The 19,194-nt window shown below is 43.4% G+C and overlaps 1 protein-coding gene across 6 annotated transcripts in view; it reads left to right on the top strand.

Moving 5' to 3' along the window:
* The first annotated feature begins 3,254 nt into the window (after positions 1-3,254).
* Positions 3,255-19,194, top strand: part of LOC105474844 (cullin 1) — a 104,980-nt gene continuing 89,040 nt past the window's right edge. The window contains exon 1 of one of the 6 annotated variants that reach the window (XM_011729649.3): positions 3,255-3,366. The gene's annotated coding sequence lies outside the window, so the exon portion shown is untranslated. Of the gene's footprint in view, positions 3,367-3,528; positions 3,651-3,748; positions 3,869-3,998; positions 4,136-4,948; positions 5,235-19,194 lie in introns of those variants that run through there. The other 5 variants (XM_011729651.2, XM_011729650.3, XM_011729648.2 and 2 more) reach the window with 5 other exon arrangements.

The following is a 19,194-nucleotide window of genomic DNA, read 5'->3' as shown; positions in this document are numbered from 1 at the left end:
GCGATGCCAGGATATAAACTCTGGCAGTTTCATGTTCCCTCCCTGCTGCTTCCCACCTACTTTTGATTCAGTAGATCTGGAGCGGAGCACTTGGAATTAGTAAAGTCCCCAGGTGATTCTAAAGCAAAGCCAGGTTTGAGAATCATCCTGTTCATTCACTTTGCACTGGATGGGTAGTTACTTACCTGTGTCTTAGAAATAGTAGTTCATATGGTTAGTCAAGTAACACCTGTACACTTTCATTTCAGTAGTAAGCAAATTTGCTTGGAATCTGCTTCAGTGTTCTTTGGGCACAATGCTGAGGGGGCAGGTGAACGTTAGGAAATTGTCTCTCACCCCACGGCACAGACCACCTAGTTTAAAGGCACATGTGAGCAGGCAAATCAGGGAGAGATCACAAAGCTTGGGTAGAAGGTGTGAGGTGGGCTTCCTGGGAGGGGGTGTGAGCTGGATCTTGAAACGTGAGCATGATTTGGAGACGGAGGAAAGAAGTGGGGAATGGTCTCTGCTAAGGGAACAACTGAAGCAGGCCCTCATAAATGGCGATTCACAGCTCATCTGTGGGCGAGTGAGTACAACCAACAGGACTGGATGGCATTGAGAGTTCCTTCTGGGAAGTGGCAGGAAATAAATTTGGAAAAGCAAGTTAGGGCAAGATCTGGTAAACCTTAAGTGCCAGGTCCAAATTTGGATTGAACACTGTAAACAATATGGAACCACTGAAGCTTGAAAAGGCAAAATTATAATGATGAAGGTATCAGTTTAGAAGGAATCATCTGCCATCAGTCATGACACAAGGGGAAGGATACAGAAGAGATAAGAACCAGGAAAAACATTTGAAAGGTTAAAGGATCAACATAAGTGTGGGAGAATATCTTAGTAAAGGAGTGGATATACACAGAATTGGGAGTCACTGGGTCAGGTTATGCCACTGCTCAGGCTGAGTGATTTGGAGCAAATTGCCTAACATCTCTGAGCCTTAGGTTTTCTCATTGAAAAATGAGTATGATGATGGTAATGACTGACCCAAAATAGGCCAAGAATTTCTCTAGGGTGGTGACAGCTCTGGGATACAAGGTGAATGGGTTAGGATTTTGAGTCTGTTTCCAGGTCTATATGAACTAAAGAATGTGTTATGGGCCGGGCGCGGTGGCTCAAGCCTGTAATCCCAGCACTTTGGGAGGCCCAGACAGGCGGATCATGAGGTCAGGAGATCGAGACCAGCCTGGCTAACATGGTGAAACCCCGTCTTTACTAAAAAAATACAAAAAATTAGCCGGGCGAGGTGGCAGGCACCTGTAGTCCCAGCTACTCGGGAGGCTGAGGCAGGAGAATGGCATAGACCCGGGAGGCGGAGCTTGCAGTGAGCTGAGATCTGGCCACTGCACTCCAGCCTGGGCGACGGAGCGAGACTGCGTCTCAAAAAAAAAAAAAAAAAGTGTTATGAATGGCAACAGAGACATCTACTTTGTGGAAGATGAGAAAGGGAGGGGAACTAATGGTTGGTGAATGTTCCACGAATTATGTGGGAATTACAAAGAAATTACTCTTCACACTCTTATGAAGTAGGTATTTTTATCTCAAATTAACAGTTGACCTTACTAGAGCAAAAGATAGTAATTAGAGTTACTGGATATGACTCAAATTTGAGTAGCTAGATACAAACCAAGGTTCGCTAAAATCTAAAACTTGGGCTTTTCCAACTAGCACATCATACTGTTCTAGATTTGAAATTTATATTTTATTTCATTGCTTCTGGCTTAATGTAGTCTGTTGAGACTGTTTTGAACTTTGATTCTGACATCTATCAAATTAATTATCCCTCCAAACTTTGGGTCATCCAAGAGGGACATCAGTTTTGCTGAGCTGGGGGAGAAAGATGGAGGAAGGATGTTTTAAAGTAGAAAACAGCGGCAGGTGGCCTTGACCTGTGAGGTAGGAGACAAGGTTATCTGCGCAAAGTAAATGCAATCTGGATGTTAAGTGGACATAAAAGTCGATGGAATAAATTTGCTGCTAAAAATGATCGTGTAGGCAGGTGGAGAGTAAAGAATAGAAAGGAGTTAAGAACCAGGAATGGAGGCAGTGAGAAGAGGGAGGGTGGTGTGGATGGACCAAATACTGCTATTAAGGAAAAATAGAGGGTGGAGGAAACAAACAATAAAGGGAAGGTTGACCCACTCAGCCCTTCTATTCAGCTGGAGGAAGTCACAGAAAAGGAGGCCATATTGAATGGTAAGATTGGAGAAGACTGGTTAGGGAATAGGAAGCTTAAGTTGTCTAAAAAACGCAGTTTCCAGTAAAAGGAAGAAATTGGGACTTTTTTTTTTTTAAAAAACCCACATATGTACACTGGAAAACATGGGCCACAGGGATAAACCTTCCATTTTTACTTCCAACTTTACCATGTGCTCACACACAAAAAAAGCGTTAAATACATCTAAGTTTTGACGAGGTTATTCAAAAGTGTAGGATGTAAACCAAGAATTGTTCACACCCCAACATCCCGCACAAATTAAGGGATTACATACCTGAGTGACAAGTACATACAAATGCATTACTTCTAGAGAGACTGAGATGTGGATAAAAGACCACATTTCAATAGAGGGGATCACATACAACAGTGGGATGTTTCTTCAGAGACAAACCCACGTTACGCAGGAAACAGTGTGGACTCTGGCGACGGCCCTCTGCTCTGGCTGAGGATTTCTGTCCCAGAGTGGTACAGGAATCTGTGTAGTGTTTTCGTTTGGAGAAAACAGGAAGTTACACTCATTACATCTTTTGCCCAGATGATAGAGTTCGAAATCCCCCCGGGGTTGTTCATGGAATGAGCCGCTCTGTTATGCTGTGAGCCGTGGTATTAATAAGCCACCCCTCACTAGATGTGGGGGTTCCACAACGCTTCCTCCACCCGTCACCACAGCAGCGGATAGGCTTTAGGTTGAATATTCCAAATAGCCAATTATGACAGTTAATTTCAAATGAGATGACTTCGAACTACACGTGAAAACAATACTACTTTATATCACGACTCATGCCATCCGTGTATGTAATCAAAGCCTTCTAAGTCTTGATTTGTCCTTACAAAGACGAAGGATAGAGTGAATGTCAAAATTTGCCAAACAGGAGTTAGTGAAAGTCTGAAAGGGAAAGCCTAGTTAGGTTTAATCTTATAAGTGATTTTTAAAAAGAGACACGCAGATAAGCTCGAGCTTTCTGGAGCCGATTCCTAAGGCCTTGCAGGTGTTAAGGGGATCGAGAATTGGCTGCAGGTTCCTCGGAAGTCTGCGCCGATTCGGAGGGCCACCTGGCCACCTCTGACTTTCTGATCTAGGGTGCATCCCCCAGTCCCGGTCGACAAAGGTGGGCAGTCAGGTTCGAGGCCAGCTGGGGGGGGCGGTGTGCGCACAGGGGAGGAGCGGGGGGACTGGGACCCCCTCTCCTTCGGGGTGCTTCAGGCCGTTTCTCCAGAGGCTGGTGGTGTCCCCGACCCAAGCAGCTCAGCCCCGCTCGCGAGGTCCGAAGTGGCGGGAAGGGGTCCTCCGCGGCGGCCCCAAGGCGAGGGAGGCTGTAAAACCTGGCGGAGAATCCGGTGCCCCGGGTCGGGGATGGCTCGGGTGTCCGGGGCAGGGGCCGCGGGCTCGCAGGTAGAAGCTCCCCACGCTAGCGGGGGCCTCGGCCGCGGAAAGGGCGCCCCCGGGGCCGCCGGCATCGGCGGGCGGGCGGGAGCTTTCCGGGCCCCTCCCGCGCCTCGGGCTGGCGGGGCGATGGCGACGACGGTTTCTCGGCTCCCCCGCCCCGGACGCCGATGGCGGTGCGTTCCGGCCCTCCCCCAACAGCTTCTCCCCCGCGGTCGCCGGAGCCGGTGAGGCCGAAGAGGGCGGGGAGCCGCGGAGGGAAGGCGAGAGGGCGGAGGTTGCGTGGTGCAGGCGGCGGCGGCGGGAGGAGGAGGGCCGGGCGGGCAGGGGAGGAGGAGGAGGCGGGCGCCGTGTCGCACGCAGCTCCAGGCGGGGCAGCCCCGGTGGCTGAGGGACGCAGCCAGACCTTGGCGGGACGGGGCTTTCGCCGGGGCCCAGGCCCAGCGACCAGGCGGAGGCGTCGCGGGAGCCTTTGGGGCACCACAGAGATGCGGGTGAGTGTCGGCAGCCGCCGGGGCCGAGAGGAGGTGGCGGCGGCGGCGCAGGCCCGGCCCCGAGCCGCGGTGTCGCAGTGACTTGGGCCGCGGCGGCCGAGCCCAGGCGCCTGGCGAGGCCTGAGCAGCCGAAACGCGGCCGGGCGGAATGGCGGCCGGGCCGGAGGACTCGTGGGCGGAGGACGCCGAGGGCGGCAGGAGAGCGAGCGGGGCCGGGCCCTGAGTCACCCCGGACGGGCCGGGGCGGCCAGGCCTGGACTACGCACTGGGAAAAAGCCCGATTCATCGCGCCTGGAGGCGGCGGCCTGGTGGCGCCGGCACCTTTCCCCGCCGCGACCGGGCTGGGCCCTCGGAAGCTGGGCCGACGTGTGGCACGGGGCAGCTAGGACGTCCGCGCCTCGCCTCGTGAGGCGACCTCCGCGGGACGCCGGGACCCGTGCCCTTGCCCCCTCGCGCCCACGCTTCTCCCCAGCGCTGCTTTCCGGCCGACGCGTGCTCCCCTGTGAGCCCTGGGCTCGCGCGCAGGAGCAGCCGCTGAGCCGGGCTCTCTCGCTTTCCGGTTCCCTGCCCGCGGCTCTCGGGTTCTCTGCCTGCATTGTTGCGAACGTGCAGGGCGCTATTATTGGGTAACAGTCGCCCTTTTGCCCCGTTCTCCTGGGGCTATGGGCCGGGGCATGCGCGCAGGGATGCGAGCCCGGCGGCCGAACCGGACAGAGCCCCCCGGCGCCCGCCTAGCGCTCGCGAGTCGGGCCGGGCCCTGCGCCGCGGCGTCGGCGCGCCCCCGGCCGCAACGGGAGCGCGCGCCCTGACCCTGAGGGTAAACGTGTGCCCGCCAGGCTGCTGGGACTTGGGGTCCTCAGACTCGGGGGTCGTGCGCTTTTTTCCCCCCAAGATCTGAAAGACCTCTGTTTCTGCCGCCCGTGCAATATTGTGTAGAGCAGACATAAGATAATTAAGAGAGAGAGGAATGCTTGTAGACATTCCTTGAAATGAATCCCCAAAGTTAAGGTTTTCTCTCTGCCTGGCTTTGCCAAAAAGAGGATTCTCTTTTCCGATTGGGTCACTCTTGGTTGCTTCTGGTTCATAGTAGGGGTTAGTGGTAAGTGCGCAAATACTGAATTGCAGTCTACTTAAATATTTATTTGCCCAGTGTAATTGCTCTTTCTTGTAGTAGCATTAAAATCGTCAAAAGTTCTGAGTGGAGTAAACGATCACACTTTTTGGAATGCACTTAACGAAGCGGCAGAAGAGGAACTAGATTCCTTTTTTACTTCAAGCCTTGAGCTTCTAGGACCTAAGCATATCTTAACGCCTCGCAGAAGTGTGTGCAGTTTTAAGTTTAACACTTCATTTCATGGTGCACCCGAAAATGTACCCGATTTTCTGAAATCTTGTAGAGTGTATTATGTAGTAAAATATGTAATGATGTTTAAAATGTAAAACCAGTTATTGTGTTTGGAAAAAATATTTGGAGGTGAGATTTTTCTTTGTTTAAAGAAGGTTTTTGGATATTGAAAAATGTTTTACTTGAAGGTTCTATTTGTTGTTTTCCATGGTGAGTCGAAATAGTTGCGCTGCATTTCAAATTCCAAAGCATGCAAACATAAGACTGGCTCGCTTTAACTCTATTATGCCCATTTTTGGAGGTTTCAGGAGAGTGTTCCTTAAGCTTGAGAGGGATGGCTGAATTGCTTTCTAAATACGTTAAACTTCTTTTCTCATTGACTTATCTTTTAAAAACGGTTTTGTCAAAAAAACAAACTTTAGATATGCTAGGTTTTTCACCAATTTATGAAAGCCTCCCTCCCTGAGAGCCACATGCTCAGGTCCTTATAGGCAGCCCCACCCCCCACTCCTAATGTGTGTACCACATCAGAAGACAGACACGCATGCCTGAGCTGATTCTGCATGGTTTCCTTAGATATTGCAGTTCATTAGACTCTTGCCACTTACTGAAAGTTATCTTCTGGCTGTAATTAACTACAGTACAGCCTTATTTCCCATACATTTCCGATTGTGAATTCCTCCAGCGCAGGGGATATTCCTTATTTGTTTTTGCGTCCCGAGAGTAACAGAACTTGGTTACGGTGGTGCCTCAGTTGCTTTTTTTTTTTTTTTGAATGAATTAGTTTTCTGGAATAATTCTAACTTACACTTAACGTTTGAAAACATGCCCTGATTTTTGGCTACAGAAAACACAGTCCTTGCACTTAAGGGGGTTAAGAATGCAAGCTTTATTGTACACTTCTCGAGTAAAATTGATCGTCTCTCTCATCCCTCCTTTTCTACCCCCCCAATCCACTTCCCTTCCCCCCGCAACACCCCAGTACCTAGTACAGGGCCCTAACAGAAATCTGCCCGGGTTTTCTATACCTATGGAAGTCCAGGAAAGTGCCAAGAAAACACGTTGTGAAACTTTAACGTTTTTTCTCCTTAAAACTAGTTTAAAGGTGTGGATTTTTTAAATTTTTGTGTTTGGTGCTGCTTTGGAAACTCGATCAGGTTTTTCCCCCCAGGCTGAGTATCCAGCCTTGCCTTTGAAATGAAGCAGTTTGGTAATTAAGGCTCCTCCTTGTAGATGAGGCAAGCCCCATGGTTGTGCTGGAGTGGGATAGGAAGTTGCTGTGGGAGGAACCATCTCTGGGTCTCTGAGGGCCTTTCATCAGAATGTCATTCCCAGTATACCCAGAGGCGTTGTGTCTGTCTTTCAGCATGGAAAATTAACATGAATGTACTTTAAATTGAGGAGTTGTTGCTTGCCATTCTTCAAATTAAAAATATTAGGGCCTTAAAAACTTAAGAACTTGGTTTTTTGTTTGTTTTGCTCTTTCAGCCCTCCGTAGGTCCTAAAGCCATGACCTTGAGTCATTCTGGAATAAAATGTCTTTGGGGGACTGAGCTTCATTTTGAACTTGTCTTTTAGGTATGTCTGGGAAAAGAATGTTAACCATTTTAAGGGCCAATTCTAAGTTTGCCTTGCTTTTTAAAAACATTTGGTAGTTTATCAGTGTGTTTGTTTTGCTTCCAAATGAAGAAATGAGCATTAAATGAAAAATAGATCCAAAAAGCCTTATGTTTACTACTGAGGACATAATTTCCTGTTTGTAGGAAGTTTCCTGTTTATAATATGAACATTTAGTAAACACACTATAAACAGAATTATTATAACATTTAATGACTTAAATTTTTTATTCACTTATGGAAGTGTTTCACTTCTAAAAATTCTGTGAGGGAGAGAGATTTAAGTCATTTATTTTTGCTTAGGTGTAGAACATGTTGCTTGGGAGAGAAGACATGGAGTCTAGTTCAAGCTTACCTTTGCAGGGCCTATATTTCCTCATTTGTAAAATGAGATGGTTTTTAATTGACACTGCTGATTTCCTCAGGCTCCAAAAGTTTGTGGATTCCGTGGGAATGCTACAACTTTTAACATTAACAGGATTTTGGAAAAATGGTCTTAAAGAACATCAAGTATTGTATTTGTGTTTGAAAAGTAGGGTTGTGAAGCCTCAGTTTGATAGTTAAATTTTTTCCCTTGGGAAACTTGGACCAAGTAAGCACTGTTCTGCTTTTCCTAGTGTTCCTCCATGCTTCAGCGCCATTGCAGTTCCATTCTGAATCTGACTCTGCCTTTTCTGTCACCTGACGGCACACACGTCACCATCTCTGGAAAGCTGGCCCTGATGTCCTGGTCTGGGTTAGGAGCCTTCCCTGGGTTCCCATGTCGTCCTGCCTATGTCGCGATCACAGTATTTAACCTTTTGATTATACTTGGTGGTTTCTCTCACCAAACTGACCTCTTTTGGGACAGGGACACTGTGATGTGCATCTGTCCCCAGCGCCTAGCGTACTGCATGCATCAACATTCACGTACATCCTTCCAGTGCCCTCTGAAGCATGGGTACTGTGGTTTAACCCGCTTTACAGAATATAGGTGAAGGAGTTGAGACTTTGAGTGGTGAAGGTCAGGGCTAGGAAGGTCGTCAAGCCCGAGTTAAACGGGACAGGGTAGCTCCGGAACTCAGTCTTTTAACCAAATGTTCCCAGAGTGTTTGACTAGTTTATATGAAGGTGGAAGAAGACTAGAAGAGATTAAAATGAAAATGCTTTAAGGACTGATATCTGATCATTATGGCAGAATTCATTATGCAGAACTGTGATCCACTACCAAGAATGAGCTTATTCTTCCTGGTCTTTTAGTAACATTGTGGGAGAGTGATTGGGCACTGATAGCATAGACACGAACAGTTCTGGAACTTTGGAGCTACTGTTAAATTGGGTGTGATGTTATGACTCATTGGCCTTGCAAAAATTTGTAAAACCATTCAAGACTGTTTAAATCTAACAAGCGGCAATTTTTTTAAAAGTCTGTGTCAGAAAATACTTTGGAAAATAGATTGTATGAAATGGGTGCAGCCATTTAAAATATGTATAAAATGTGTATGTATTAGTGAAGTATCACACCGCTGGAGTGCAGTGGCGTGATCTCGTCTCACTGCAACCTGCGCCTCCCAAATTCAAGCGATTCCTCTGCCTCAGCCTCCCGAGTAGCTGGGATTACAGGTGCCTGCCACTATGCCCAGCTAATCTTTTGTATTTTTAGTAGAGACTGGGTTTCACCATGTTGGCCAGGCTGATCTCGAACTCCTGACCTCATGATTCACCCGCCTCAGCCTCCCAAAGTGCTAGGATTACAGGCATGAGCCACCGTGTCCGGCCGTGAGGATATTTAAAGTAGTAAACATGGCTGTCATTTTAGGTGGGTACACTTGGGTGCTTTTAAAATACTTTTTGAAGAAAAAATTTAAGAACCAAAAAATTAACAGCATGGCGATCTCAAGATGGAGAAGACCTAGATATAACACCAAGCGTAGGAACTGTAAAGGAAAAGATTTGAGTACTTTAGAATAATAAAACTTCTCTGTGTTAAAATTCCATAAACAGAATTAAAACGTGACTGGCAAACAGAAAAATATTGTAACTTACAAGCAAATTTACTTTCCTTACTGTAAAAAGAGGGCATGTGAACACCACCAACAAAAGAGGCCTCGCCCCCACCCCCGTGGAAAAAAATGGGCAAACTGGTAATTTATAAAAAGAGGAGTAGGAAACATGAAAAAACTTTCAGCTTCACTATCTGTACTCCCAGAAATGCAAATCAGTGAGATACTGTTGGGTTTTTTGTAATTGGCATAGATTAAAAAATAAACTACTTATGGTGAGTGTGTGGAGACAGGAGCTCACTCATACCTTGCTAGAAAGAGGGTAATTTAATATGATTTTTGGAGAGCAAAATATGTAACAAAAGCTTGTAAAATATGTGTGTGCTTTGAAATAGCTATTCCATTTCTAAGAATTTAGTCTAAGAAAATACAAAAGAATGATTAACAGGTTAATATTCTGTCCAGGGTATGCTGTTATTTAACTAATACCCTCTTAAGCTTTTGTTTTCATTTTTTTGCTGCTGTTAAGGATGATTATTTCAGCATTTAGATCAATTTTTACTTTCCATAATACTGAATTTAACGAACATTTAGTCAGTATTAGTGATAAAATGTAACATAAAACAACATATGTAAGTAATATCTAAACTTTATTTTGGTGTGTGAATATATGCATTTTTTAAAAAGATGAAAACCAAAATGTTAACATTGATGATCTCTGAGCAGTGAAATTATTTTTAGTTTCTCTTAGCAGTAGGTTATTTTGAGGTTTTTTTTTTTAATTTTTAAATTTTTTTCCTCCAACTTTCTACAGTGCACGTGTGTTTATAATACAGTGGATTAATTTATAAAATCAAATCCCAAAACAGGAGAAGCAGGGGAGCTACTTGCAAGGAAGACTTTTCTGCCTAGTTTAATGCTGAAATCACTTCGTGTTTGCCGTACTGGCAGCCCCTTTCCAGGTGTGTTGATGTGCAGGGTTAAATATCTGACTTTTGTTGGGCTGTATTTCCAGCGGTCAGGTTCTCCTTTGCTGGACTAATCTTCTCATTTATTTCCCTGTATGTTAATCCTTCAGATACTTTAGTCCCCTCATTTAATGCCCTCCACGAAACTGTCCTAATCTCATGAAACTGATTTATGTTTTGATGGTTTATTATAACACTAGATTAGGTACTAATGAATTGTCTTCAGTGTGGAAGTTTCTTTGTTTTAGTAATAGTTTGAACTTTCTTTTTTTGCTTAGTTCACAACTCCTGGTGATAGTAGATGCGTTTTAAATTAATGTTTAAACTTAATGTCATTATGCTTAAGAATAAGAATTTGCTAAAAATTAGAAAAAATATTTTGGTCTAGTTTGTGCAGTAGCTTGGAAAATTCAAAGGCTACTATCAATTTTTTAAGAAATGTATGCTAAATAATACAAATTAGGAATACTGTTGTGATTATGAGAAAATAGTTGTACAGAAATGTGTCACCTAACACTGCGAGGGGGTGCCTTTGCTATGTCGAAATTAATTAAATGCTAACTAAAATAGTGACATGTGCATGATAGGCATCCGAAAGTCAGAATGGGGGAAAAAGGCAGACAGCTCAGACCGCCTTTTCTCAAGGCAGGAAGGAGACTTTGGTGAGACTGGAAGGAAAGGTTTGGAATCCTAGATGATGTCGATAAACCAGACTCTTTGATCCCAAGGGGAATTCAGGGAATAGACATGGAGACTAGGCCATTTCCCCCTCCCCAAACTTCAAGCTTTAGGAACTTGGAGACTTTGGTGTGGGGGGATGGTGGAGAAGGAAAATTCCAGACTGATTCTTCTGACTTCTCTCATCTTAAATATTTAAAATATTAAAAGGTTTACTTGCCATTTTATCTTACATACAATAATAACCCTTAGTCCAGGTTGAGCATCCCTATTTTGAAAATCCTAAATCATCCGAAATCTAAAACTTCCTTAGTTACCAACATGACGTGACAGGTAGATCATTTCACCCCTGACCTCATGTGATGGGCCACGGTCAACATGCAGGTGCACAACAGTTTATTCAGCGTCCCCGAGGAGAAAATAAAATTACCTTCAGGCTGTGTGTATAAGGTGTATGCGAAACATCTGAATTCCCCAATTAGATTTGGATCCCATCCCCAAGCTACCTCAAATATTCCAAAATATGAAACAGTCTGAAATTCAAAAGACTTCTGGACCCAAGCATTTCAGATAAGGGATACGCAACTTGTGTTCAGTGCTTGGTGTGAGCCAAAGACTGTGCCGAGCTTGCTTTGTGACTGCTTGCCCTCAGCTTTCTGCTGCTTGCAGATGCCTCACATGGGACAGAAGGCTGTCTAATGCAGTCCTGGTTGAGGGTGGACTTTGACACACAGCATAGGAATATATTACATCAATCATCAAGTAGAGACTACTGAAATGAGAGTGTCTCCTATTTGATGAATTGATGAAAAGCTACTTGGGCACTGCGTAGAGTAGGTCCTACCAACAAGGGACTCAGAACACACAAAGGGAAGCAGGGTTAGGAATGCTGAAGACACATACTGGAATTGGCTCTTCAGTAGTGCTTTTGTTACATGTTCTGTGTATAGGGGACTTTGCCCTACACAGGGTTTGTGTGTTGCAGGGGCGGGGTGGGTGTTTAATGTCTGCAGTTTAGCTGGGGCATTACAGGTGAAACGTATGTGTTCTCTCTTTTGACACTATGAAGGTTTTGTTTGTTTGGGTCACTGTTATTTTTATAATGGAGCTCTGCGTTACCACTCTACTTGTTAATGCATTTTCAGGATTTTTTTTTTATTTAGACCAATATTTGGCTATCCGTGTTCTGTGATATGTAAGGTATGGGAATGGGAGAGAAGCTTTGTGAATAAACTTAGGAAATGCCAAGTGGCATATTGAAGGGCCTTTAAAATCTTAATGTGCATTGCTGCTGTTACAGAGAGGTATATCCAATAGGGTATGTGTATAGGTATACATACATACATTCATATATATTAAAAGGTACACTCCTAATTTAATAAGAAATTTCCTTTGAAGGAAGAAAGCTCCCCTACCATATTACATGTTTTGTAGAACACATACTGATTTTAAAACCATGGAATGTGGAAAATTAGGTCCTTACAGTAGAGATTTGATATGGAGTGAATTGATGTGTTCATTTTTTTCTCTTGAAACGAGCACCTGGAAATATTCGTGGTTCTTTGTAGCACAGTGTGGGAAGTGCCATAGAGGCCAGGATCCTAATGAGTATAGTTGTAAGTTTAGTGTCTAGGAATAATTTTTGCTTCACACTAGTCCTTGTTTAAATCCTAAATACTACGAGAGGAATTATATTAAAATTTTAAGGCATATGGGAGACAACAAAATCAAAGCCTGTGTTATTTACATGTTATTAGTGGTGTCATATGTTGAGAACACTTTTAATTTTTTTAATAGTAATTTTTTTAAGTTCCAGGGTACACGTGCAGGCATGCAGGTTTGTTACATAGGAAAACCTGTGCCATGGTGGTTTGCTACACCGATCAGCCCATCACCTAGGTATTAAGCCCAGCATGCATTAGCTCTTTTCCCTGATACTGGTCCCCACACCTTCCCCGATAGGCCCCAGTGAGTGTTGTTCCCTTCCATGTGTCCATGGAGAACACTTTAAACCTGTAAAGTAATGGTTTAACTACAAAGTTGTTTCACAGTTTTTCTTTAAAAATCTAAAAACTTCCTGAGTTTTAAAAGCATCTCAATACTTCTCTTGAAGGCGCTCTTAGATTTGTACTTGATTCATTAGATTGGTTCTCTTGCATTTCCAATTCATGGTTTCCAGAGGGTGAACGCTGTTCTCAGGATGTTTTGCGTTAGATGAGTTTGGGAAACATCACCAGGTTTCTTCTCCAGAGTGGCCCCTTCTGAGGAGAGGCCACATCGCTCATTTCCCAGACTTGTGGACCAGGTTACCATTCTTTTTTCTTGGGTGACCTCTTGAGGTTAGGGTTCTGTGCAGAATACTTGTTGTTCTAGTTCATCTTATCTTTTCTAACTCTTCATGAGCATTCAGGAGACAGCTTTAACTTGATCCTTTCTTCTAGTCTTTGTTGCTTTGGGGTTTCTCAGTTTCATTCAGGCCAAGCAGTTCTCAGCAACTTCAGCTGAGAGTCTTCCAGTCCAGCTAATAGCCTTCAGGGCTTTTTCATTTGACTAACCTGCCCTTTCTTCCAACTTGACTTGCCCCAAACTGATCTCTTTTGCTCCCTAGGCCATGTCTGACATCTCTGTTTCTGGCGTTATGTCACAGACACAGATTTCAGACTTGACTTCTTTTGTTTGTCCATATTCAGCGATCTACCAAATCTGTCTAGTTCCTCCCCCATAATGCTCCGTGTTTACACCTTCCTCTTTGGGCCTGCCATCACCAGCTTCATTCTGCCCTCACGCCTGGTGATGCAGTGCGCTGCTGATGCTGCTTTGTTCAGGACTTGCCTGGCTTCCTTGACTACAGAGGCTCTCCAGGGCAGGTATCAGGCTGCCAGCACTTGATGGAGTGGGCTCTGCTCTTCATCTTTGTCACCCCTTCGCCACAACCATCCTATCTCATCTTCATAAGCTTAAAAAAAATCCTTAAAGTCTAGCTATGTGTATCATGCTAACATGCTTTTTTAAAAAAACTGGCTCTGCTGCACTTCTCACTTGAAAGTAGCTGGATATTGGTTTGGGTATTTGTCTCTATCTCAGCTCGTCAAACTGGGAATGTGATTTCTAGTAACAACGTTTAGCAGAATTTCAACAAAGCAACCAATTTGTGGAAGTTCTGTTAACTTTGAGGTTTTGCCGTAATAAATTATTAATGTTGGAATTTTTCTATTGATAAGGCTAATGTATGGAAAACTGATTAAATAATTCACTGATTATAACCAGCAAACCATATATTACACTGAAGTTTTATTTCAAAAATATGGATATTGTGGAAGATGAGTATCCATGTCGCTTTTTATGGTAAACATATAGGTGAGCGTGTATGTGTGTAACTAGGGTAGTGATTCCCTTAATAGTTATAGGAAAAGTGATTCTAAAAAGCATTCTGATGCCTTTCTTGGCGGCGGTGAATGAAACTACAGGTTCACATTAAAAAGAGTACCTTCCCCACCAAAAATGCAGAGGAGGATTTGTTTTACTGACAGTTGAGTACAGGCTAAAGTGTGTATACGCACATACACACTCTGCTGTGTGTGTGTGATGTGGCAAAAAGAAAAATAGTCCTAAAATGGGCATCTCTTTATTCCATTGTATTTATATTTTTCAGAAGTTTATTTGCAGTTTTGATACGTACATTTTATTTTAGAAAATTGAAATTTGTGAGGTTCAAGTCCTCTAAAGTAAGTTTATTATATATGAGTTCTTGACGATAACAAAACTGTGGGGAAAATCTGGATTTTGTGTTGTTAGTGTTCTTTACCTTTTTAAAAATATTAACTATATTTCCAGCTGGGAACATGAATTTATGGTTTTCAAAATAAGCTACTTGAAGTATAAGCTTAAAAAGCTTGCGTGAGAAAATACACAAGTTAATGTAAATTGTATGGAATAAAAAATATGGACAGACTGTTGTTGAGACTTTCCACACGAAACTTACGCTGGGCAGTGAAGACTATGGTACTGTCCCAGCCACAACTAGGGTGGTGACAGAAATGAGTAGCAATCTTAACATGCAGGATTTTCTTTATGCCTATGTAAGGTATGGGTTTTGCCAGGCGTGGTGGCTCAGGCTTATAATCTCAGCACTAGGGGGCCAAGACGGCTGGATCGCTTGAGTTCATGAGTTCAAGACCAGCCTGGGCAACATAGCGAAACTCCATCTGTACAAAAAATGAAAAGATTAGCTGGGTGTAGTGGCCCACACCTGTGGTCCCAGCTACTTGGGAGGCTGAGATGGGAGGATTGCTTGAGCCCTAAGGGAGATGTTGCAGTGAGCCAAGATGGCGCCATTTCACTCCAGCCTGGGTGACAGAGTGAAAAATAAATAAGAAAAATATGGGTTTAAATTAATTTTAGCTCTTGTCTCCCAGGCTGGAGCGCAATGGTGTGATCTCAGCTCACTGCAACCCCCACCTCCCAGTTGGTTTTCAAGCAATTCTCCTGCCTCAGCTTCCCGAGTAGCTGGGATTAAAGGCACTCACCACCACGCGCGGCTAATTTTTTTTGTATTTTTAGTAGAGACGGGTTTCACCATGTTGGTCAGGTTGGTCTCGAACTCCTGACCTCAGGTGATCTGCCCACCTCGGCCTCCCAAAGTGCTGGGATTACAGGCATGAGCCATTGCCCCCTGCCCACATTTTTTCCTTTATTATAGGTATGGCCAGATTGTTTTGAGACAGAGTGGGAAGCAAAATTTAAAAAGTCTCCTCCCCAAAAGAACCCTGCCTCTTATTGAAGGTTATCATCGAGTGGCAGATTTCTGTGAGCTCAGAAGACATACTCAAATGATTGAGAAACTGTTTTTCCAAATTATTTATTCTTGACTGATTTAAATGTACCCTCCTGTGCATATATGTTTCTCCTCATACTCTCTCCCCAGTGTCTATAATTTCGGAAAATACTAAAAAGTTCTTAGTACTTGATGTTGTAATAGCTAGTAAGGAAATTTTCGACAAGATGCTTTTTAGCAAATGCAGCATTGAACATATGTGCAGACAGTGTGGGTGCAAATCTGACAGGTGGAACCACAGGTGTGGTGGGTGACATCAGTCACTGTGAGCCTTGAGTGGTTCAGGGACCACTGGGGACGTGTGTCGGGAGCATCTTACCTGAAAGAGGTGTCGCTTAACTGTGCCCAGTTCCTTCAGGAGAGTGGATAATGTAGTAAATTGTCTTTAAAACAAAAAACATAAAAGCCCTAAATCAAATAAAGAGCATGGTAGCGCCGTTTCTCCTTTCGAACCAGTTTGTAGTAAAATGGGAAGTATATTTGAAAGTTTGCTCAGCTAGGGAAAGTTGCTGATCAGAATTTTCGTCTCAGGGTTAAATTATTTTAGTCAAAAGAAAACGAAAAGGGGTGTGTTCTCAATGAACAGATTCGTGTGCACTTAGTGATACACTAGCTTCCAAAATCTGCTTATTGAGCAGATACTTATTCAAGGCCCCACACTCACCTGCAGGGCAGACGGTTCACCACACATGAGGGAAATTCGGAAATTAGTTGAAGAGGATTGTGGGAACTGTGAATTGAGACTGTTCATCTCAATGGGAGTTAATAGCGTTTGTGGTTGACTAAGGTCATCCTTTACGGAAGTGGACCTCGTGTGCACGCCTCACTGGGAGGGGGAAAGACCCGCCAGGAGGTGCACATCTGGCCTTCCACGCTCAGTGGCCTGAGGATGTTTCCGTGGAGCACCACTGTCCACAGGCCCTCTAAAAGGAGGGCAGACTGGCTTGCTGTTTGTGTCTTTGTATTTGTGTTAGGCTGGGTTCTGAAAATACAGTGGTGCCAAGACAGAAAAGAAACTTTTTGGATGCTGATGTGCAGTGAAAGCTCTTCAGTAGCAGCTTCTCCAAAGTCAGTGGATTTTATACAAGAGCATCGCATTCATTCACTAGCAAGAGAGCTAGGAAGCCCTGTGAAGCTGGTGTTTTAAAATACTCTGTTAAACGTGTATTTCATGGTAGAATGAAAGATTCATGTGAATTTTAAGATAGAGTGATATTTCAAGGAAAATTTAACTCTGTCGCAGCTTAGGCTGGATCCCCAGGTCTGTCCCCCGATCCAAAGGACTCCTCCACTCTCTGCTAAAAGTTACATTTTGGTGGGAATTTTGGAGAAGTGCCACCTCTGGTGTCATCAGTTATCAAAGGTATGGTGGAGTTTTCAAGCAACATTAATTTACTTCATTTTGACAAAAATAAGCACGGGTGGTTTAACATTTAAATACTATCTTAGGAATTTCATAGATATTAGAAACCCTTTATAGTAGTATTAACATGAATAGTAGCAAATGCTTACCGTGTGTCAGGGACTCTGCTAAGCATTTTATTTTCATAACTCACTTATTCCTCACAGCCACCTTATACAACAGGTACTACAGTATTATTTCTAGTACAGATGATGAAATATGGGCACAGAAGTTAGGGAATCTGACCAGGCTCACACTGCCAGTGACTTGTGGAGCCAGAGCTGTGAAGTTCCACAGACATCCCACGCATTTCTATATTAGCTGTTTGAAATTTGTCACTGTGTACTGTCGATCAGCGCCTCTTGAATCGTTTCTTTAGTAAAATTTTTTTTGTGGGATAACCCAGCACCCAAACAGACATAACTGGGAAAAAAAGTGCACTGAGTAATACTTACCTTGTTGCATTCTATGAGCTCTTTTTTTTTCTATTTGATTTTTTAAAAAAGTTCCAGTTCCCTTTAACTAAGTTGGTTTCATGATCTACACAATAATGAATTGCAGCCCTCAGTTTGAAAAGCATGTGTGGTGTAGATGATCATGATCAAATGCAATACTGTTTTTTCTTGTCTTAAAGTGAATGAAAATACTTGGAAACAAAATACACGCAAGTACCAATCTAGACCATTGAGTGAGCATGATTTAATCAAGGTAATTGAATAAAACCATTGTGCTGAAACTAAGAACTGAAATTCAGTCCTCAGCAGTTAAAACTAGTTTATTTGGACAAACTGGGCAGTCTTTAGAACACCTGTTAAATATAATGTGATTGTGATTTTCTGTAAGTTTTCAGGTTTTCTGGAGCAATTTATACCAGTGTGGCTTGTGGCATCTTACCTGGAAGTCATGTAGTAAAATAGGAAGAATACAGATGTTGACTTAATTAAGATTCGTTTCTGAATTGAGCAATATTTAAGGCATTTAGTGCTTGAGTGTGGATTTTTTAGGATTTAAAAGGACCCTCCTCTATTGCTTATTCAGGTATCTAAGAGAAAAAAAATTGTTTTCTAATTCCTAAGATGTTCATAGAAGAAAATTCTGTACTTCTACTTAATGATATCTGAGAATTCTCATAATTATAAAATGTGTGTATTTGAAGGAATGAATTAGCATGTGTGTGTATTTTATTTTATATATATATTTTTGAGATGGAGTCTCATTCTGTCACCTAGGCTGGAGTACAGTGGCGTGATCTCGGCTCACTGCAACCTCCACCTCCTGGTTCAAGCGATTCTCCTGTCTCAGCGTCCCAAGTAGCTGTGACTACAGGTGTGTGCCACCACACCAGGCAAATTTTTGTATTTTTAGTAGAGATAGGGTTTCACCATGTTGGCCAGGCTGGTCTTGAACTCCTGACCTCAGGTGATCCACCCACCTCGACCTCCCAAAGTTGTGGGATTACAGGCGTGAGCCACCGCGCCTGGCTGCATGTGTGTATATTTATATAATTAGAAGGACAAAGATTGATCACAACGAGAAGGCTGCTATATCTATTTAGTAAAATGTTGAGGCTCTACTAATTTATTCTTTATAGCAGTTTTGAGAAGTCGGTATTTTGGTGTTTAATTCCCACTCCCAGCTTTATTAAGGTATAATTGACAAATAAAACATAAAGCATACAACCTGATGTTTTGATATATGTACGCTGCACATCGTGAAATGATTATGTCAAGTTAATTGTATCCATCACCTCACATACTTAACATTTTTTTGTGGTAAGAACTTTTAAGATGTACTATAAGCAGTTTTTCCTCTCTTTTGCTTTTAAGCAATTTTCAATTTTCAAAATACAGTACATTATTATTAACTGGAGTCACCATGCTGGGTGCTGGACCTCCTGAGCTTATTCCTCCTATCCAACTGAAACTTTGCACCTTTGACCAGTGTCTCCCCATCCCCCTCATTGGTGCTTAATTTTTTAAGGACAACTTAAAAGTGAATGAAGAGAATTAGAATTGGCCTTATAGAAGGAGCCAATGTTCCTTCTAAGAGAATCTGAATAGCAGTGCTGGCTGGTTTGGAGTCTGTCTGTCTTCTCTGTAGTGATTGGTGTGGTATTTTCTCGTTGCCATCTGGTGGTGATCTGATTGGAGGTCATCTTGTTGAGGTTGCCGGGGTACTCATTTTAGAGGGCAGTGGAAAGCGTGAACACACCTGGGCGGAACATGGTCATCTTT

Source organism: Macaca nemestrina, chromosome 4 (assembly GCF_043159975.1).
Source record: "Macaca nemestrina isolate mMacNem1 chromosome 4, mMacNem.hap1, whole genome shotgun sequence".
Lineage (NCBI taxonomy): Eukaryota > Metazoa > Chordata > Mammalia > Primates > Cercopithecidae > Macaca > Macaca nemestrina.
Note: the sequence above shows the minus strand (reverse complement) of the source record. Positions and strands in the feature narration are given on the sequence as shown.